This window comes from Hemiscyllium ocellatum, chromosome 6 (genome assembly GCF_020745735.1).
Source record: "Hemiscyllium ocellatum isolate sHemOce1 chromosome 6, sHemOce1.pat.X.cur, whole genome shotgun sequence".
Taxonomy (NCBI): domain Eukaryota; kingdom Metazoa; phylum Chordata; class Chondrichthyes; order Orectolobiformes; family Hemiscylliidae; genus Hemiscyllium; species Hemiscyllium ocellatum.
The window spans coordinates 61,260,889-61,284,064 of NC_083406.1; the positions used below are offsets into that span (position 1 = coordinate 61,260,889).

General features: G+C 43.9%; 1 protein-coding gene across 2 annotated transcripts in view; it reads left to right on the forward strand.

Moving 5' to 3' along the window:
• dlg2 (discs, large homolog 2 (Drosophila)) overlaps positions 1 to 23,176 on the forward strand; it is an 876,537-nt gene that overhangs the window by 171,979 nt on the left and 681,382 nt on the right. The gene's annotated exons all lie outside the window — the stretch shown is intronic.

Sequence of the window (23,176 nt, forward strand, 5' to 3'; positions counted from 1 at the left end):
TAAATCGCCGGCCGCGCAGCCAGCCATGGTGGGGGGTGGGGGGGGTGGGGTGCGCAGCGGGCGTAATGGAAAGAGGACTTGAAAATAACAAAACTACCAGCATAGGAGCGCAAGAGATGTAACTGGCGCTAACTTATTCACCTCCCAGTCGGGGAGCCCACTCCCTGAAATCGGACCGTAGCCCCCCGGGTCGATGAAGACAGGTGTGGGTTAGTTACAAACGGGGCCCGTGTCTATACCAATCGCGTGACCCCGGGTTACTGTGAGTCTCACTCTCACTGCCTAACGCTCAACGACCACGCGTGCCCCGCGAACACCGGGCGTGAACCAGGGGTCCGTGTGCAGGGGGGGGGAGGGGAACGGTGTGAGCGCAGACCACTAAAAAACAAAAATGAAATAAAAAGGGCGAGGTGCGGGCCTGTACCAGGGCGCGCAACCTAAAAAAAAAACCCGTGAGTCTTTCTCTCACCGTCTGAAGTTCAGCGGCCGTGTGTACCAGCCGGCACCAGGCGTGAACCAGGGGGATGGGGGCGTGAACTCAGACGTCTCCGCGCTAATCCCACAGAGGCCACCACCCGGGACTGTGGAGGCAATGGGCGAACGCTTGGCCCAGAGGCTCCGCTCATCGGGCTGGTTTGGAGGACTTCCCGTCTTGTCGCGCGCGTAGGTCTTCCAGACCGTATCGCGGACTCAAGGAATGGCGCCAGAATAAATAAAACAGGCTCAACGTACAATGGGATCCCCTAAACTCCCACCGCAGAGGTTATCCAGGAAGGCTTTGTTTGTCGGTGTTTTACACGGGGGATCAATCTGTCGGGGTCTCGTACCTAAAGTCGTCGGTCCAGGGAAATTCAGTCCATCAGTCACTAGAACACGTCAACAATAAATGACAGTAAACGAAAATCAAAACCGTCTCATGCACACCTTTACCAGTGCTTCGCGACCCCAATCGCCCACCCGCAAAGGATCACTCACACAGGCACACGCACACACTTTTAAAGAGTACTGTATCGTTACCTGACTGCCGGACCCACTCTGTTCACAGGTTCAGATAACAGCCAGCAGCGGAGTCCCTTGCGGGGCTCTGGGTAACTTTTACGGGAGAGGTAAAAGAGTAAAGATACTCACCCAGAGCCTTCGCAGAGATCCAGCAGCCGTCGTTATCCAGGACGAGCCCCCAGTTGTTAGCGCAGATGAAATGATCTCAGTCCGAGCCCAGAGTGCGGTTCGACAATCGGTAACTTTATTGAAGTATTTAACGCCGGCGGAGACCAACCGAGGTCCGAATCTCGATTGCTCTAACGTTTCCCGCGCGATGTTACAAGTTATATACTTCATGAGTCAGGATGTAGGAGATTGGGTATGAATGAGTGTGAATGGTGGTAATCATGGCTGGAGTATGTGTGAATGTCAAGCTTCCTGCCGTCCTCGGAGAGTCGGCAGCATACCCAAAAGGTGTGCTGTTTATCTTTATGTAAATGGGTCCGGGTGCTATCTGCTTGCCTCTCCGTGAGGGCTGGAGGCTAGCACCCCCCTTTGTTACTTCCAAAGTGTCTGTTAGGTTCATCCTGTTTGTTTGATGTTTGCCTTTTGTGTAGGACTATTTTGCATGATCAGGTTATGGGTGTGTGTCAGTTGGAACCTTGACGAGATTATAAGGTGGGTTTCGATCTGTGAGTCATGACCACTGTCTGGAGTCATGACTCATGTCTGGTCTGGTGTGTATTTGGATCTGTCTTTGGGCCCCCTTCTCCCGATCACGTGGTCGGGCTGGCAGCTGCTGTCTTAAAATGAATACTGTTTGCTTTAAAATGGATACTGCTGGTTTTCCCGATGTGGGCCTTGCTCCACGGTAAACACAGGGCGGTTTATGCCTGCCTTCAGTATGTAAAGAACAGATCCCTGTGCACACCTAGTTGACTACACTGTGAGTCTGACTAGCAATAATACTTTGGTTGTCAGCATCACTCTTTGCATTCTTAACAAGCTTCAAACTCAGGTGCACAAAAGTGATCAACAATGAAGCCACTCTTACACTGCAACTGAAACATAATTTTCAAATGTTTTTCATCAAAGTATAGACAAAAATAAAATGTAAAAGTATTCAGATGCACTGACATACATTCTCATTTTGTCTTTTTATCTGTGACCTTTCCAGTATCCGTACTCAGATAGTTCAAGCAAAGTTATATCTTTCACAAAGCATAGACCTGTAGGGTTGCAATAGGAACTCCTCCAAATCAGCCTGGCATTTTAGTTTCTGAATTACTCCACAAAGGCTCAAGATTTGTGGGCGGCACGTTGGCCCAGTGGTTAGCACTGCTGCCTCACAGCGCCAGAGATCCGGGTTCAATTCCCGACTCAGGCGACTGACTGTGTGGAGTTTGCACATTCTCCCCGTGTCTGTGTGGGTTTCCTCCGGGTGCTCCGGTTTCATCCCACAGTCACAAAGATGTGCAAGTCAGGTGAATTGGCCATGCTAAATTGCCCCTAGTGTTGGGTAAAATGGGTAAATGTAGGGGAATGGGTGGGTTGCGCTTCGGTGGGTCAGTGTGGACTTGTTGGGCCAGAGGGCCTGTTTCCACACAGTAAGCAGTCTAGTCTAAGTCGTCTAATCTAATCTATCGATTCACGAATCAATGCTTTCTCAGAGCCTTGACAGATATATACTTTGATAGCCAGTAGCAGTTCTCAGTTTTTTTTCCACCATAGTGTATTCCTTTCCATGCTGATTTAGCTCTTTAGAGAAGTATCCTATTAGCTTCTCTATGCTCATCTCATCATCTTGTACAGTAACTACATCAACCCTGAATCACTCACCTTGATTGCCCTTCTGAAGTGTTTAGTGAAGTTAGAAGCAGCAAACTGGTTCTTTGATCAAAACCTCTCAAAAATTGCTTGATTCTCCTTTGACCATGCTATCTTGGCTCTCTATATTAATAAGTCTGGCAGTGGAGCAGTTATAGAGCATGATAGAAATTCACATCTCCAGAACTCATGTAATTCAAGTTTTACTTATAGCATCATAGCGATGTACTCCATGGAGATAGACCTTTCGGTCCAAGTTGTCCATGTTGATCGGATATCCTAAATTAAACTAGTCCCTTTGTCAACATTTGGTCCATTTCCCTCAAAACACTTCCTATTCATGTACCTATCCAGATGCCTTTTAAATGTTATAATTGGACCAGCCTCCACGACTTCCTCTGGCAGCTCCTGCCATGCACCCACCACCCTCTGCATAAAAAAGTTGCCCGTTAGGTCCCTTTTAAATCTTTCCTCTCTCACCTTAAACCTATGCCAAATAATTTTGGGCTCCCCTACCCTGGGAAAAAGACCTTGACTATCCAAGCCCCTCATGAATTTATTAACTTCTATAGGGCTATACAAACCTCTATAAGCATTGCTTAAATTCTACAAGAAGGATGTAGAAATTTTTTTCATTTAATTTAAGAAAGTGGTCAAACAAATTAAACAGCTGGTGACCATGTGGGTTGTGTTGATCCAAACAAAGTTGCAAGGCAGAGCTACTGAAGTATTTGCATCACTCTCAGGAGGTATCTTGGGAATATGAGAAGGTGTAGGAAGCCACCTTATGTGCATATGAACTAGTACCAGAAGCCTACTGATAACCTTTTAGGAATCTAAGGAGGGACCTTGGTCAAACATACATTGAGATTGAAGTGATCAAACTAAGTAATTTTGATAGGTGATTAAACGCTTTGAAAATAGATGAAACATATGACACTCTTAGAGAGTAGATTATTTTGGAGGAGTTCAAAAATTCAATTCTTGAAGCAGTGAAAAGTCACGTGAAAGAGCAGAGAATAAAAATTGCAAATTTAGCAGCTGAAATGGACAAGGATGATGAATTGGTTCATAAATCAAATTTTGGTGTCCGACATCAATTTCAATCTGTGAAGGGTAGAAATTAGGGAAAAGAGAAATCATCTAGTGTAAGGGAAAAGGAGATCTTGCTGAAGATGATAAAGATAGTTTACCACTGGGTAAAAAGAAAACCTATGAGGCGCCAAGAGAAATAACAAAGCTCAGGTGTTTTCACTGCAATAAAGTGGGCCACATGATGTTGCAGTGTTGGTGGCTTAGAAATAATACTGGGAAGATGGATGTGGGAGAACAGGATAAACCAGTGAATGTTGTTGAAGTAGTAAAGGTAAGAACCATGAAAGCTAAAAAGCTGTACCAGAATGTTGAACATGAACAGGAATTGGTTGAGAAGAAAGTGTCAGATCATCTTAAACTATTTACTTGTGAGGGTAAGGTTTACTCGCATATGCCAGGAGGTGCAGGTAAAGAAATTACAATTTTAAGAGATATAGGAGCGTGTCAAATTGTTGATGTTCAAAGATAAGGAGATATGTAATTCTGAAGGATTATTGCCAGGAAAAATAACAATATATGGAATTCCAAGGTGAGATGGGAAGTGCTCCATAATGTGAAGTGAGATTGGAGTTTCTGGTGAAAAGTGAGTAAGTGGTGGTCGGAGTACTGGAGGAACTCTCTGCTCCAGGAATAGTTTGTCCTTAGTAATGTTATAGCTAGATCACCAGTGGCTGAAAAGCCATGGGAAAATCAGGCAACTGAGGTAACACAAGAAATATATTCTGGCATTTTTTTCTGACTGTGTCATAACAAGGTCAAAAACCTCCTGGTAGAAGCAGGAGAAAGCAAAGAATAAAGATAAGGAAGTTGAAGTACAATTATCAGACACCTCTGCTCCATCCACAAATATGACCTGAACTTTCTAATCACTTGCTATTTTCATAAATAATTTTGTGCTCAGGCAAACATTTTTGTCCTTGGCTTGCTGCAGTGTTCCAACAAAGCTCAACACAAGCTGGATGAACTGTTCCTCATTTTCCACTCAGGCACTTAGCAGCCTTGAGGACTCAACATTGAGTTCAACAGCTTCAAATCATGAACTCAGCCCTCCATTTTGATTACTCCCATTTCCCCAAACCCCCTAGTTTTGTTTGCTCTCTGGAGAGCATACCTGCTTTATCTCATTACAACATAACATTAACACCTACTGTTCATCTATACATAATCTCTAATAGTAATCGCTCTCTTCATCTTTTGCTCTGGAGCACCTCGCCCATCCTTAGACTTGCTCTTTCACTCCCTTTTTCAACACGTAAAAATCATCATTTTTCTAGGCCCCTACAGTTCCAAAGAAGAGCCATACTAGATTCAAAATGTTGACTCTATTTCTTTCTCCACCAAGTGCTGGAGACCTGCTGAATTTCTCCAGAACTTTCCATTTTTAATTGTTAGTCTTGCTTGCTTGAACACCATGTAATTGTTTTTCTGATTGTCAGGTTGTGGTGTCTGTGTGGATATTATTTACAGTAGTTGTTGACCAGCGTTTTGAAGGAAATGATCGTCAAGGGTTGGCTCTCTTGTCTCTGGGAAGAACACTCATAATGGGTCCTGGGTGATACTTGTACCCAGCAGCTGTTGAATGGAAGTTTCTGGAAGAGTAGGTTGATATTTCCTGGATGATGGCATCTGCAAAGGTCTCTGGTTTCGATTATTTGTGTTCAGCAACATATGTCATTTTGCTTCAAAATGTCAGACTGACAGCTGTCTCAACATCTGAAACCTTATCCTTTATTTGCCTTCAAAAAGACCTATTAGTCAAAAGTATTGTCTGTGTGTGTATGTCTGTGTATATGTGTCTGCATGCACTTGCCTGTATTCATATGCATTTGTTGTATGTCAGTTTTGGATTACTTAGAGCGATAATCATTTGTGTTGCCTTGAAATAAGTTTTGGATGTTAACCAATTCTGCATGTTCATGGAATAACTTTGGTGTTGAATATAGCTGAAAAAAAAATATTTTCAAAGCTTTTAGTCTTGTAATCATCAGGACAATTTACATGAATTACAAAATTAAAGGGAAAGCAATAGCCATACTGGAGTGCTATTGGTCAAGATGTTATTCCTTATTCCACGATATGTCCTAGTAGGGTATCCACACTTTTTAATCTCCATTTGTTCTAAGTGGCCCTCCTAAATGTCACTATAAAGAACTACATAAATTGGCATTGGAAAGGAACATAACATTTGTTTAGCTTGGAGTGTTAAAAGAAACTTGTCAGTATCTCCTTGAACAAATTTATTTTATTAAGAAACATGGCACTTCCAATTCTGTCAATATCATCTTCCAATGAGAAATTAGGTGGAGTCTGTCTTTGTTACCTTGCTGACCTTTCTATCGACTTTGGGGATTGGTTAGCTCAGTTGGCTGGACAATTGGTTTGCAATGTAGCATAATGCTGACAGCAGGCGTTCAATTCCCACATTGGCTGAAGTTATCATGAAAGACTGTCCTCCTCAATCTCTCTCTTTGCCTGAGGTCTGGTGATCCTCAAGTTACTGGAAAATCACAGCAGGTTAGGCAGCATCTGAGGCGTTCGGGCATAAACCCTTCATCAGGAATCCATTCAGAATTCATTAAAGAAATAGCCGACAGCCTATTTGATTTGATTTTAGGACCACCCCTCATGCAACTGCAGAGATAGCTCCAGCCGCGTTGCTAATGGGGAGAAGACTCTGCACCAGGTTAAGTCTGATTTTCCCAGACCTGGGGTGGGGAGGGTGAAACGGCAAGAGGAACACCATTATCGGACACAAAACTCTGTGAAGTGAGACAGACAGTGAAGTTTGGTGGAGGAACCACAGGAATTGCCCTGCATGGGTAAGAGGCCGGTTCCTTGACTGCTTTTCCGATTGTTCCAGAACCCAATGGTTCATCTTCTTTGTTAAACATTGAAAATATCTTAGATTCCAAGATCGACAAGACTGTTGTCACTGCCTTAATGCCTTTATCGCCTGAAGAAGAGAGTATGTTTCTTCAGGTCCCACTAGCTGCAAGAGGTAAGCTGCCATGCATTACATACCACCTACATCAAAGGCAGAGTTGGAGGGGGGAGGCTGGCCCAGTGCTAAAATGCCTCAGGAGGAGCTATAAAAAAATAGAACCGGCCGATGTCCTTGGACGCAGAGAGTGTGGGATGTAGTGATTACAATGAGGTCAGCCAGTTGGACCTCAGAATGAGTTCATGATAAAATACAATAGACATATAAGAATACAGTACAACTCACGAGTGTAGAGTCCCTTCCAAGACAGAGTTCATTCACGAGACAGAGTCCACTCATAAAACGGGGGCAACTCCCAACACAAGGGCCGCTCCCAGAATCTACCATCTGATCCAGAATCCACTTCCAAAACTGGAACTTGCCTCCGATTACAGGGGTTGCTCCAACCAGCAGGTCCTCCTCCCATCGGCAGGGTGCATATACTGCACACAAAGGCTCTGCTCCCCCATAAGTTCCGGTCCACACTCACCGCCACAATCTGCGCACGGATGCCTAGTCCCATACAACAAATTAGCCTACTCAATGAGCTAAGAGCCACCATGGAGATTCAATCCATGCACCGGAATTAAAGCAGGTCAGGTAAAAAAAATGTTTAGTCCAAACAGCTGACTGTGGAACAAAGAATAAGTCCCATTTGCCAAATTGCATCTTCCACTCCCATATCTTCTCCAAAATCACATTACTGCTGATTGCAACTGGCCAGCTGAAAAACCAATTTCTCAAGAAAAAAAGAATAAACCAGCAGTGCCACTGGATGTCGTCAGCCAGCTTAAAATCAATTCCTCAAGAAGGAAAAGTGTATAGCTCCATTAAAGGAAAAAAGAGCCCACCAACCCACTGGCTATGGCCAACTCGCTCAAATGTCAGAAACCCAAGGCACACTGGTTATGGCCAGCTGGCTCAGGAGCCAGTTTACCACAAATGAAAGGGAGAAAGAAAGAAACAAAAATAAATTCACAGTTCACTGGCTGCGGCCAGCCAGCTCAAAAGCCAGGAATCCAGGGCACACTGATTGTGGTCAGCTAATTCAAGAGCCAGTGTCCTCCCAAATCACTGGCTGTGGCTAACCAGCTCAAGAGCCAGGAGCCCTCCATTCATTGGCTGTGGCCAACCAGTTCAAGAGCCAGTGCTTGTGAGAAAGAACACTGAAATCACAACCCAGGACACTGGTCGTGGCCAGCCAGCTCAAGAGCCTGGAACCAAGGCACACTGGTCGTGGCTAGCTAGCTCAAGAACCAGCTCCCCACAAACAAACAAAAACAAAATTCCCAATCCCCTGGCTGTGGCCAGTTAGTTCAAGAGCCAGTGTCCTCCCAAATCACTGGCTATGGCTAACCAGCTCAAGAGCCAGTTCCCCAGGAAGAAGAACACAAAAGAAAAACAACCCAAGGGAACTGGTTGTTGCCACCCAGCATGAGCCTGGAACCGAGGGCACACCGGCTGTGGCCAGTCAGCACAAAGGCCAACTAGTTCAAGAGCTGGAATCCAAGGCACACTGGATATGGCTGGCTAGCTTAATAACCAACTCCCCACAAACAAACAAAAACAAAATTCCCAATCCACTGGCTACGGCGAGCCAGCTGAAGAGCCAGGAGCCCAAGGCACACTGGCCTTAGCCACCTCACTTAAGAGCCAGTTCCCCACAAAGAAATAAAACCACAAACAAAATCCTCCATGGCCCCTGGCTGTGGCTAGCCAGATCAATCAAGAGCCAGGAGCCCAAGGTACACTGGCCGCGGCAAGCAAGCTCAAGAGCCAGTTCCTCACAAACACATAAAACAAAAACCCACAGTAACACTGGCTGTGGCCAGCCAACTCTGAGTCAGTCCTAGAACTGAGGAAATTCTAAATCTCCTGTTTATATATTTTTTAATTTTAGAAAATGGTACAAATTACAAACACACAGTTAACAATAAACAAAAACAGAACAGATTGGATGGCCTCCTTTAAAGACCACAACTTCCTCTCCCATGTGGTTGAAGATGCTCATCCACGTCCTGCACCTCCACCCTCGAACTCCACCCCTCCAATCACAACTTTTTGTACACGCTGGTTGTCGGAATTCCAGTCTCCAGCTGCCCTGTGTACTGACTGAACCTCTCCAACTCACTTTCCTCCAGGATGGACATTGGCCACTGGCTCCTGATCAACCTGCATACTAACCAACCACCTCAACCTGCTTTCCTAGAGTCGGGTTGTCGGCATTCCAGCACCCAGCTACTCCTCGTGCTGACTGACCTTCCCTTTTGGCCAGTGTTCCTATCGACCTGCCATTGGCTGTCCGGCTCCTAGCCCCCCTGCCTACTGACTGGTCCTCCCACAGTCGTCTTTTCTATGGGCTGCCGTCAGCCGTCTGGCTCAGCCTCCCCGCATACTGGCTAATCTGCCCAATACCGGCTTTCCTATGAGGATGCTATTAGTTTCCTGGCCTCGCCTGCCACATGTACTGACAAGTCCCTCCTGGCCTGCATGCCTACTGGCCAATCACTGACTCTCTGGACCCCAGCCAGCCCTCATACTGGCTGCCCCTCCCCTGACCAACTTTGCTGTGGACACGCTGACAGCTGTCTGGCCCCTGGCCACCGTGTACTAATAGACCCTGCCCCCCCAGCCCACTTTTCCCCTAGACTGGTCATTGACCCTCCAGCTATCAACTGCCCCATGTCCTAGCTAGCCTACTCTGGCCCACACCCAAACACAATTAATTACAAAACCCACATCCAGTAACAGAATTCACAAAATCTTCACACCAGAGTTTCCAGCACCTAGGCAGAGTCCACGCCTGAAGGCAAAGGCCACTAAAACAGGCAGAGTCCACGCTGCATGCAGCAAATGCTCACCTCCCAGCACACGCAGGGTGTTCAGTCTCCATTGAGGTCTGCTCCATCCACCGAGGACCAGGCCTGCTCACAGGAATACAGTTCATTGTAGAAGTGCAGTAAATTCACAGGGGTTTAGTCCACTTCTAAAGGCAGAGTCCATTCCTGAAGGTAGAGCATGCAGCAAATGCACACCTCCCAGCACACACGCAGGTGTTCAGTCTTTACAGAGGTCTAGTCTGTCCAGAGAGGAACAATTCAGTTAGAAAGGTGCAGTTGACTCACAGGGGTTCAGTCCAAATACCAAAAAGTGAAAACACATGAAAAAAAGAAAGAAAACCAGGGTGCAACGGTTAAGCCCTGCCACAAATCTGTATATGGAGAGAGGGGAAAGATACAAAGGAGACTTTTCACACAGAGGGTGGTACGTGTATGGAATGAACAGACAGAGGAAGTGGTGTAGTCTAGTATACATACAGCATTTAAAAGGCATCTGGATGGGTATATGAACAAGAAGGGTTTGGAGAGATATGGGCCGGGTGCAGACAGATGGGATTGGATTGGATTGGGATATCTGGTCAGCATGGACTGGTTGGACCGAAGGGTTTGTTTCCGTGCTTTACATCTCTATGACTCTCTGCTGCTAGATACATGAGCAATGAGTCATATAATAACAATGGGAAGTGTGGAACTGCTGAGAAATAAAATGCATTTAGAAGTATTCTTTGAATACAAACTGCTGTTTCAAGGACATTATAATCAGACAGACCATTGAAGTATCAGTAAGAGAGGCTTCAAATTCTGTGAATAAACAACTTGTTAAAATCACTTCAAGTTCTCAATCAAGCAATTACAACATTTCACTTGTCAACTTTTATTTGTCTGATGTTAATATTAAGTAAAGGTTTGATATTGTTTTCCACCACTCATTGGTTTCAGAATGAATAAAAACTTCAGTATGTCATCCCATCTGGAACTATGCAAGGAACCTTGATGGACACTGGCACTTCCCCTTTTCTTTCTTCATTCTTATTTCTCCTCAATAAATCCTTATTACTACATTGTTATCAGGATATTTTCTTCCCAATTCTGCCCATGTTTAAAGTGCTTTGTTATAACTTTATTTCATAACTGCAAGTGAGAAATTGGGCCTGCTGAGCACAGTGGCCTGCAGCACTGGACCTAAGTTGAAAAATGTGGTGCTGGAAAATCACAGCAGGCCAGGCAGCATCTGAGGAGCAGGTGATTCAACGTTTCGGGCATAAGCCCTTCTTCAGGAAGCCCGAAATGTCGATTCTCCTGCTCCTCGGATGCTGTCTGGCCTGCTGTGTTTTTCCAGCACCACATTTTTCAACTCTGGTCTCCAGCATCTGCAGTCCTCACCTTTCCCCTGCAGCACTGGACATCCTAATCTCTGATTTTCAGAATATCTTTGTACCTATCTAAGACTTTATAAGTTGAACAGCATGGGGAAAAGAAGTCCCTGGTATGATGCAAATGGAGAAGTACCTGATATTAAACCATCCTAACATTTGTGGAGAAGAGAGTCAGGTCTCTACCAGACAAGGTCCAGAAAGCCAATGCCTCCACTGAGTCTCCAACAGTGTCTTCATGTCGTAATGTTTGAAGTTATACCTGCTGTTATAGCTGCAAGTCAAGATTTGGCTCAACATCACATTCATGACAGCAGCCGCTGAGATGGTGAACAACTTGTCTTCTTGCTGAATAAGCATCTTTTGAAATCATGCGAAATACCCTTGCTCCAAACATAGCAACTCAGCCTTTAAACCTGACAGTGTGTCGTCCTTCTGTGGAACTGAATCTGAACCTTGATCGATACTGTCTCCCTAACCTATCTTTTCCTACCATTCCAAATAGATTTTAACCAAGAATATTTAGTTCCCATTCCTGCCCATGTTTAAGATAAGTCTCTGTGATGGCTTTTATATCATTATGAAATTAGGTCAAGATTACTGTAATATGCATGAACTAGCATAATTGAATTCCACGACGCTAATCTGCTTTCCTTTTCTCGTCCATCAATTCCTGCTTTTTCTATGCTATTCTTTATTCTATTGCTAGCACTATTTTTTTCTGTTCTTTATCTTTGCTCTCTATTCCAATACTCTGTTTCCTCTTCTCTGCCAAATCAACTTAAACTCATCCTGATAGCGCTAGTTTAGTTTTTCCCAGCGAAATTGGTCCCAGTTCAGGTACAACTTTAAAAATCGCACAACACCAGGTTATTGTCCAACAGGTTTATTTGGAACAACATGCTTTCGGAGTGCTACAGAACCAGTGCCCTGAAAGCGTGTACTTCCAAATAAACCTGTTGGACTATAAACTGGTGTTGTGTGATTTTTAACTTTGTCCAATCCAGTTCAACACCTATACCTCCACATCACAGGTACAACCTGTCAGACTTTGAGATCTGTTCTGAAACTCAGTCTTATCGTTTATAAGTTGGACCCCACTAAATAGAGCAAGAAAACAACCCTGGGCAGATTCAAATGGAAATTCCTCCATCATCAAACAATCACAACAGAGTCATACACTCATAGGGAAAAAAAGTATACCACATAGATAGTTCCTCCATACATCTCTCAAACATTACCTCATTGCCAGATTTGAAACTGGAACTGTGTATTGATGTTTGGCTTAACAGAGAATGAACATTTTGCCATTGTGACCCCATTTTGACAATGGATGTGAACCTGCCTTGTGGATGGGTGAGGGTGGCAAAGGCTGGTGGGTATGAGGAGGGTGGGCCAAGGTGGTAAAAGAGTGAAGACGGGTTGAGGAAAATATCTTGGAGAGTATTGGAGAGGAGTATGGCCATGACCAACATGAATGAGGGTGGTGCTTTTGGGGAAAAGCTGTGACAGCATGGATGGAGGTGGGGGGATGGGCAATGAATGTTTCATTTGACATTTAACACTTTTAAAGTTATATGAACACTGACTTTAGCACAGTGTTTTTCCACACAGCATTCAAGGTCAAGGTTCAGCTGGTTAGGTCATGTCCACTTATTAAAATAAAACTTCTAATTTAAAGGAGCTTCACAGTTTGTTAGCGCTGACATAGCTCCATGGTGATCATTGCTGCTTTGGAGCTTACAATCCCAAAATGTCCCATAGTTTGGGAAACCCTGGCTTAGCACTAGACCTAGATGGTGAAAGGCTTAAATCTGAAGTCCTACCTCTTGCACTACTTCTCAAACACAGGTTCACCTGCACTATCTTCATTGTTTTTGGAGTTATTAGCATGTGACACTGAGAGTAATCTAGAGATTACCTGATAATAAGGTCCTGTTCAATTATTTTCCCTAGTTACAGAAACTATCTGAATGGCATCTTTTTAAGATTATAGTATTGGGATGTAGACCCAATTCTACCAAAATCCAACATTCAACATGACTTCTGCCTGTTTTCCTATCTCTTTACCTCATGGTTTGACCTTATATATTCATTGATATTTTTTCTCTTGGGACTTAGGGAACAGCACCCCTCTTGGAGTTTAATATCTGTGATTGCTAAAAAAAAACCCTCTGATTACCAAATCCCCTGAATCAGCTGTATTTCTACACATGTTTCACATCCCTGTGAACAGTCTCATTTCCCATTAATCTATGACTTTACTCTGACAGCACTGTGTCTAAGCTCATCACTTTTGCTGATATTCAACACTGAACACTGATATTTGAGTGTTAAACTCACAGAGAAGTTCTATACTATCTCAAGATTACCTATTCCCTCTCTTTCTAATTTTATGCACCTGTGGGTTCCATACCTAATGAAATACACTACCAACAAATTTCTCAGTTTCCTGTAAGCACGTTGCGACACCAATTGGATAGAGGTAGTTGTACAAATTGATCTTGAAAGGTTGAATCCACTACTTGCATATGTGGTTTTTCAAGAAATGCAAAATATCTCAGTGTCCCCATATGGCACAGAGTGTTTGGGTGATAGGATTCAGTGTTTATGCTATGTTAGCTTACTAAAGATAAAACTGTTCATCTTTATGGTTGTTTCGCTGTTCAGCTCACTACTCTGAGGATATCCACGAGTAGCCCTTGCATCATGTTTTAAAGGCGCTGTGCACCTGGACAAGCATTGACAGTCTGACAATGTCATGGTATGATGGCCACAAAGGCATGCTGCTAATGGCATATAGCTTGCTGACACTTTGAAACAAATACAAAAATTGTGGTGAAACTCAGCAGGTCTGGTAACATCTGTGGGAAGAATACAGAGTTACTGTTTCAAGACCAGTGACTCCTCACCAAAGCTGACACTGTCTTGCACATAAAGCAACCCTCTGTCAACCTGATCACTGTTTAATCATTATGCCACAGGTTTACCTGTTCTTAGTTACATCCCATCTGAACAACCTCTCCAAGTCGCCACTACTCTGACTCCAGTACTTACTGGATACTCGTATCTTATCACTGTCCATTAGGGGAATGTCACATTTTGGATCATGAACCTTTACTGACAGCCAGCAAATGTGAACACAAAACCATCAGAGGATGCATTTCACTCCTCACAATGTCGAACAAATGTTGGCATCATGACAAACATGATTATTTGACAGGCCATGATAGACTTTTGTACCTAACTCACATTGAAAGGAACCAGGTTCTGTTTGCCTTATAGTGCCTGAGGCATCTGAACTCTCTTATCCATAAGGGAGCTTCCTTTATCTCAATGTTGTCATCCTTCTTCTTTGACAACTGCTCCTATTCCCCTGGGTTCTCAGCATCTGTCACATCGCCTTGTTTCCTAATCCAGTTGTACACAGCCCAGCATGCTAGGAAGGTGTAGTGCACTATATCAGGACTTCACAGGAGGGCTCCTTCTGACCGCCCAAGCAATGGAATCACATCTTCAGTAGCCCTATTTTCTACTCCACCACATCTTAGTTGCAGCATGTGTAGCTTGGTGAAGATTCTCCGCTAGCTCAGTGACCAAAACCTTACATCAAAATGAAAATGTCTGCTGTTCGCCAATCTCTTCCCACCCAGATTCCAACAGCACGGTGCACCCTGTCTTTCATCAGAAAGTGTGGCGCTGGAAAAACATAGTAGGTCAGGCAGCATCTGAGGAATAGGAGAGTCACCGTTTCAGGCATAAGCCCTTCATCGGGTACACCCTGTAATAAAGTCTGTTCTTCCTAAGTGGCCTACAAATGAATAAGAGACATGCTGTGATGGTTTTGACAGGTTGGCCAATGCTGGATGCTAACATCTATGGACAGAATGCATGTTACTGATGTCCATGGATTGTGTCCTGAGGTATTGTTTGGCGCTGAGTGACATGGAGGCTGTTCACTGTCAGTGGTGAGCTGAAGTCGTCAAGTATCCACTCTGAATTATATTGAGAAATCTGAACATATCACTTATTCAAAACATATGATAAAATGGAAAGCTGAATATTAATGAGGCAAGTTGTGGCATTAATAAAGCATTTAACAAGCTGCAATCCTCCTTAATTGGCAACCCTTCACTGCCTAGTTAGACTCTCATGCCTTTCATAGAACATAGAACATAGAAAAATACAGCGCAGTACAGGCCCTTTGGCCCTCGATGTTGCGCCGATCCAAGCCCACCTAACCTACACTAGCCCACTTTCTTCCATATGCCTATCCAATGCCCGTTTAAATGCCCATAAAGAGGGAGAGTCCACCACTGTTACTGGCAGGGCATTCCATGAACTCACGACTCGCTGAGTAAAGAATCTACCCCTAACATCTGTCCTATACCTACCACCCCTTAATTTAAAACTATGCCCCCTCGTAATATCTGTCTCCATACGTGGAAAAAGGTTCTCATGGTCAACCCTATCTAAACCCCTAATCATCTTGTACACCTCTAACAAGTCACCCCTAAACCTTCTTTTCTCCAATGAAAACAGCCCCAAGTGCCTCAACCTTTCCTCATACGATCATCCTACCATACCAGGCAACATCCTGGTAAACCTCCTCTGCACCCGTTCCAGTGCCTCCACATCCTTCCTATAGTATGGCGACCAAAACTGCACGCAATACTCCAGATGCGGACGCAGCAGAGTCTTATACAACTGCAACATGACCTCAGGACTCTGGAACTCAATTCCTTTACCAATAAAAGCCAGTACGCCATATGTCTTCTTCACAGCACTATTTACCTGGGTGGCAACTTTCAGAGATCTGTGTACATGGACACCAAGATCCCTCTGCAATTCCACACTACCAATGGTCGGATACACTACCAAGTATCCGACCATTAGCCCAGTACTCCTTCTTGTTACTCTTACCAAAGTGAATCACTTCACACTTAGCGACATTGAACTCCATTTGCCACCTTTCTGCCCAGCTCTGCAGCTTATCTATATCCCGCTGTAACCTGCCACATCCTTCCTCACTGTCAACAACTTCACTGACTTTCGTATCATCCGCAAACTTGCTCACCCAAGCTTCTAGCTCCTCCTCCAGGTCATTTATAAAAATGACAAACAGCAGTGGTCCCAAAACAGATCCTTGCAGAACACCGCTGGTAACTGCACTCCAAGATGAACCTTGACCATGAACTACTACCCTCTGTCTTCTTTCAGCCAGCCAATTCCTAATCCAAACCTCCAACTCCCCCTCAATGCCATACCTCCGTATTTTTTGCAGTAGCCTACCATGGGGAACCTTATCAAACGCCTTACTAAAATCCATATACACCACATCAACCGCTTTACCCTCGTCCACCTCCTTAGTCACCTTCTCAAAGAATTCAATAAAGTTTGTGAGGCACGACTGGCCCTTCACAAAACCTTGCTGACTATCCTTGATCACATTATTCCTATCCAGATGTTCATAAATCCAATCCCTTACAATTCTCTCTAAGACTTTGCCCACAACAGAGGTAAGACTCACCGGCCTATAGTTACTAGGGTTATCCCTACTCCCGTTCTTGAACAAGGGAACCACATTTACTATCCTCCAGTCTTCTGGCACTATTCCTGTAGACAACGAGGACATAAAAATCAAGGCCAATGGCTCTGCAATCTCCTCCCTTGCTTCCCAGAGAATCCTAGGATAAATGCCATCAGGCCCGGGGACTTATTTTCACCCTTTCCAGAATTTCCAACACCTCTTCCCTATATATCTCAAAGCCATCTAGTCTAATTAATTGTGACTCAATATTCAGATCGGCAACAATGTCCTGTTCCTGAGTGAATACTGACGAAAAGTATTCATTCAGTGTCTCCCCAATTTCTTCAGCCTCCACGCGCAACTTCCCACTACTATCCTTGACGGGACCTATTCCTACCCTAGTGATCCTTTTATTCTTGACATACCTATAGAAAGCCTTTGGGTTTTCCCTAATCCTCAACCAAGGACTTTTCATGTCCCCTCCTTGCTGCTCTTAGCTCTCTTTAGATCCTTTCTGGCTACCTTATAACTCTCAATCGCCCCAATTGAACCTTCACGCCTCATCTTTACATAGGCCGCCCTCTTCCCTTTAACAAGGGATTCCAATTCCTTATTAAACCACGGCTTCCTCACATGACTCTTTCCTCCCTGCCTGACAGGTACATATTTACCAAGGACACTCAGTAGTTGTTCCTTGAACAAGCTCCACATATCGATTGCACCCTTCCCTTGAAGCCTACTTTTCCAAGTCACGCATCCTAAGTCATGCCTCACCACATCATAATTTCCCTGCCCCCAGCTATTACTCTTGCCCTGTAGTGCACACTTATCCCTCTCCATCACAGGAGTAAAAGTCACCGAATTGTGGTCACTGTTCCCAAAGTGCTCACCTACCTCCAATTCTAACACCTGGCCTGGTTCGTTACCCAGAACCAAATCCAGTATGGCCTCACCTCTTGTTGGCCTGTCTACATATTGTGTCAGGAAACCCTCCTGCACACATTGGACAAACACTGACCCATCTAACGAACTCGAGCTATAGCTTTCCCAGTCAATATTTGGAAAGTTAATGTCCCCCATAACAACCACCCTATTTCTTTCACTCTTCTCCTGAATCATCCTAGCAATCCTTTCTTCTACGTCTCTAGGACTATTAGGAGGCCTGTAGAAAACTCCTAACAGGGTGACCTCACCTTTCCTATTTCTAACCTCAGCCCAAACTACCTCAGATGGCGAGTCTTCATCCATCGTCCTTTCCACTGCTGTAATACTATCTTTGACAAGCAATGCCACACCTCCCCCTCTTTTACCCCACCTCTGACCCTACTAAAACATTTAAACCCTGGAACCTGCAACAACCAATCTTGTCCCTGTTCTACCCATGTCTCCGTAATAGCCACAACATCGAATTCCCAAGTACCAACCCATGCTGCAAGTTCACCTACCTTATTTTGTATACTTCTCGCATTGAAGTATACACACTTCAAGCCACCTTCCTGTTTACAGGCACCCTCCTTCGAGATTGATGCCTGGTTCCTAACCTCCCTACACTCAAGGTCCTGCACCCTAAAACTACAGTCTAGGTTCCCATGCCCCTGCAGAGTTAGTTTAAATCCCCTGAAAAAGCACTAGCAAACCTCCCCCCAAGGATACTGGTGCCCCTCAGGTTCAGGTGTAGACCATCCTGTTTGTAGAGGTCCCACTTTCCCCAGAAAGAACCCTAGTTATCCAGAAACTGGAATCCCTCCCTCCTGCACCATCCCTGTAGCCACGCATTTAACTGCTCTCTCTCCCTATTCCTCGACTCTCTATCACGTGGCACAGGTAACAAACCAGAGACAACAACTCTGTTTGTTCTAACTCTGAGCTTCCAACCTAGCTCCCTGAAAGCCTGCCTAACATCCTCACCCCTCTTCCTACCTATGTCGTTGGTGCCAATGTGGACCACGACTTCGGGCTGCATCCCCTCCCCCTTAAGGACCCGGAAAACACGATCAGAGACATCACGTACCCTTGCACCTGGGAGGCAACATACCAAACGTGAGTCTCTCTCGCCCCCACAAAACTGCCTATCTGTGCCCCGAACTATTGAGTCTCCAATAACTATTGCTCTGCTCTTCGCCACCCTGCCCTTCTGAGCAACGGGGATAGGCTCCGTGCCAGAGGCCTGAACACCATTGCTTACCCCTGGTAAGTCCCCCCCCAAGAGTATCCAAAACGGTATACTTGTTCTTGAGGGGAACGGCCGCAGGGGTTCTCTGCACTGGCTGCTTCCTCCCAGTCCCCCTCACTGTCACCCATCTGTCTACAATCTTTGGAGTTACTACTTCCCTGAAGCTCCGATCTATGACCCCTTCTGCCTCTCAAATGATCCTAAGTTCATCCAACTCCAGCTCCAGTTCCCTAACACGGTCTTGGAGGAGCCGGAGATGGGTGCACTTCCTGCAAGTGTAATCAGCAGGGACGACCATGGCATCCCTCACCTCATACATGTTGCAAGAGGAACATTGCACTGCCTTCACTGCCATCCCTCTAAAAGTAACCCTTAATAAAACTAGGTCTAAACACGAGAATAAGCAAAATGCAGCACTTATCTTCTTACCACAACGGGTCTTATTATTAGGTGAGAGGAGGAGGGCGGGTGGGAGGCTCTACCCCTGTAGTGCCTCGGGTTCCTTTCCTGCGCGCCTTTATAGGAAAACAACTTACCCAGGTAAGCTTGTGCTACACCAGCTTCCTGGTCCGCTCCGTGCCTTTTTAAAAAAAAATTCAAATTTAAACCATTCCACAAACGTCACCGAGCCTTCAAGCAGCCACTGTCAAACAGCCCTTACCTGCTCTGCTGAGAGAGAGGCCGAGGCCTTGAAGCTGCGTGCTTTATAGGGGGAAAAAAACCAAACAACTTACCCAACTAAGCTTGCGCTACACTAGCTTCCGGATCTGCTCCGCGCCTTTTTAAAAAAAAATCAAATTTAAACCATTCAACAAACGTCACCTAGCCTTCAAGCAGCCACTGCCAAACAGCCCTTACCTGCTCTGCTTTTCGACAACAGTACAAAAGATTCAACGAGTTGCTTCTGATGTCAGGATGGGCCTTGTTGCACTTCTCACCCATTTCTTCCATAAATACCATCCAAAATGACTACTGATCATAATAATCAGTAAAAGCTCTAACTAATAAACTACGTTGATCTTCTCAGATCACTCTATTTAGGGACATCTTTTTAAAAGATTTTTCAGTCTGTTTCACATTTATTACATCTTAAATACTCACACCTCAGGGCTCCTGCAGTTTTCTGCGATACTGATTCTCTCTGCTGTCTATTTTTGCTAATGTGTAGAATTTGTTTTTTCTTCCAGTTGTAGTATTGATACAATGGGTGAACTGCAGCTAGAAAAACTAACTGAAGTTACACAACAGCAACTAGCATTTGAATTCATTGCTTTGCAGCACCAGCATAAAATCTGTCACAATTTGAGATTTAAATGGTTCACCATTTATTAAAGGTGTTATTAATTGCACAGTTACTCTTCTGAATGTGCAGTCATACTGTTTTGTATCTGTGATAGGGAGCACTTACTTAAATATATATATTTATTAATGGAAGATTTAAATTGGTATTATAGCTGTTAATGAGCTATATGACCAGCTGTGATTTAAGATCCTGATAATTGCATAATAATAAATATGACATGGAAAAAGATACAGGAAGTACTCTTGGAAAGTTGTATCTATCTCTTGACTGCACCGTGGTGGCAAGAAGCTGTAAAATAGCAACAGAAATACTTTCCTTTATTGGTACATTATCCTTTGTAGTATATGTCATATTACTTATAACCTGCCTCTTACCTGCAGTAGGTATGTCATTCACATATTTCATTCAGGGGATGTGGGTGTTGCTGGCTGGGCCAGCATTTATTGCCCATCCATAATAGCCCTTGAGCTGCCTTCTTGAATTGCTGCAGGCTGTTTGGTGTAGGTACATTCACGATGCTGTTCCAGAGGGAATTCTATGTAATATGGTTGTAGATGGATACAATTCAACGGCTTGAGTGGAAAATTGAGACATCCAGTATGTTAGGAGTCAACTTGGAGAGACTGTGAAATTGCACATGGTCTCATGGTTGTGTGTAAAGCGATGTGGATGCTGTGAATACATAAGATGTAACTTTATTGGATCCACTATTTAAAGTGAAAGTCAAATTTTTATTTTAAGTATCCTTTGCCTGTTACTTTATATATCATTTACATTAGTTCTGATTTGTGTTAATGTAAAATGCTGAAAAAAGTGGAATATTGTTGGTACTTTATTAATTTCACCATCATTCAGTAAATTTGGTTATGTTGCCTTATGGTTTCCCTACTGGAATTGGCTCTTACTTAACATGCCTTCAACCTCTCATGTCATTCAATATATCACATCCCGTCTTTCACCCAGTAGAACTTAACTTTCAGATGTACTATCGCAATAAATCCACTCATTGTCTCATGTCTTAGCTGTTTGCCTCACATCTACCCCTTGCTGCCTCCAAATAACTCCAGATATTCATTTAAACACAGTATCTTTGTCACCACTGACAATCTGCTGTCTCTCTCTTGCAGGCAACATGGCATTTAGTAAGCGAAGCAAATCCAATAGGGAACAAGGACACCTGCATCTCCTGATGTCTCTAAAGGAGATTATTCTCAGCATCATGGTATTGGCTGGGACAGACCCATATTATACACCACTATTGAGAGAATCGAGGATGATGTTACGGTCCTGCCTTTTGTCCCTTCTCAGTTGCTACATAACATGATTAGCAACTTACAAATGACACAAGTGTGGATTTTCTGTTTCCAGTCTACATCATTTCTTTTACAACAAAGTTTCCCTTCTGATTTCCTGCTTTCAAACACTCCAAAGCTGATGCCTATCAATCCACAGTGGTACCAAGAGATTAGAAACAAAACAGCCACATGTAAGACTGATAAAAAAAAGTTCCATTACTTGTTCTGAAAGTTGCAGCCATCAGTGCAAAGACTAGCAATGCATATGTCCTGGAGGCTAGCATCCACACAAGGATGAATGCAGTTATACCTGGGGTAAAGGAAACATTGTTGACCAGTTCATCAAAGGGTGAGGTGGCATGCAATTCTTCTTCAGAGACTTAATTGGGGCAGCATACAGGACAGGACTGGTGGGCATCCATACTGAAATTCTGAATGCAGTGGTTGGTCTGCCAAACACCTTGTTCAGTTACTGGAGAATGTAGAGGAGTCCAGCTCCAAGGTGGTGAAATATGGTGTTGAACTTGCCCTCTTCGCATCCTATTAATTTGTCATACCATTACCATTATAGTACTAGTACCACTGCTCCCACAAGTCTCGCCTCCTTTCTATGCTGTGTTCATATCCTGCTCTGGCATAACTATAAAGTTGTATGCAAATACAACAAACTTCACACACTTTGCAAAAGAAAAAGTTTCACAATTGAACTGCCCTATCTACCTTCAAATAATATGACTATTGATTCACCTTGCTGCCTGATTGTTCTTTTTGCAAGCATGGACAACACATGCAAAGCTAGGACATGCCTTGTTTAAATTTAGTTTCCAGGAGCATAATTTTAAAGCCTTGCCAGCACTGGTTTCTGAGACACATAGAGGTACAAATACCCTTGCTGGCCACTATTCTTATACCCAGTTTAGATGCATAGAAACAACAATGAATGGAGGTGGAGGGGTTGGGGCAATAACATCAGCCAGACCTGGAGGCCCTTCTTCTATTGGGCACAACCCTTAATCTCCTGCCTTTTGGAGACAGAGGTGTTAAATTTACTACTTTGTATCTGTCTTCACAAATGAGGATGTTGCACAGACCACAATGTCAGAGGAGAAAATTCTGTAGCGAGAGTGGTTCAAAATTAATATGGAAGATGTCTTTGATAGACTGCTGGAGTTTAAAGTTGATATGGAACTGGGACCAGTTGAGGTGCATCCAAAGTGTTTGTAGGAAATATTGAGACATTGGCCATACTTTCTCAATTTTCCCTCAGGGGAGGTGCGATAAAACTGAGGGACTATAAACATTATGGCCTTGTTCAAAAAAGCTAATAAGGATTAAACTCAGCAATTATAAACTTTATAAAGTCAGTTCAACTTTATTGGTAGGGAAGGTTTTAGAAACAATTATTTTGGATAGAGTTAGTAGTCACATTGAAGAAGATTTGATTGATTAGGAAGAGTTAGTTTGGATTTCTATAAGGGAAATCATGTTTAATTAAGTTGCTGGAGTTTTCTGAAGAGGTAGCTGAAACAGAAAAATGAACAGAACAGATAGGCTCCATGATGTCGTTGATGTGGATGTCATATGCATGGATTTCCAGAAGGTGTTTGATACAATGCCACACAACAGTTGTGTGAGGAAAGTTATAGGCCATGATATAAAAGGGACAAGAGCAATATGAATAAAAAAATTGACTAAGTAATGTGAAACAGTGGTAGATGGCTGGAGGAGACTTGTAATGGAGTTCCCCAGGAATTAGATTAGTTACAGTGTGGAAACATG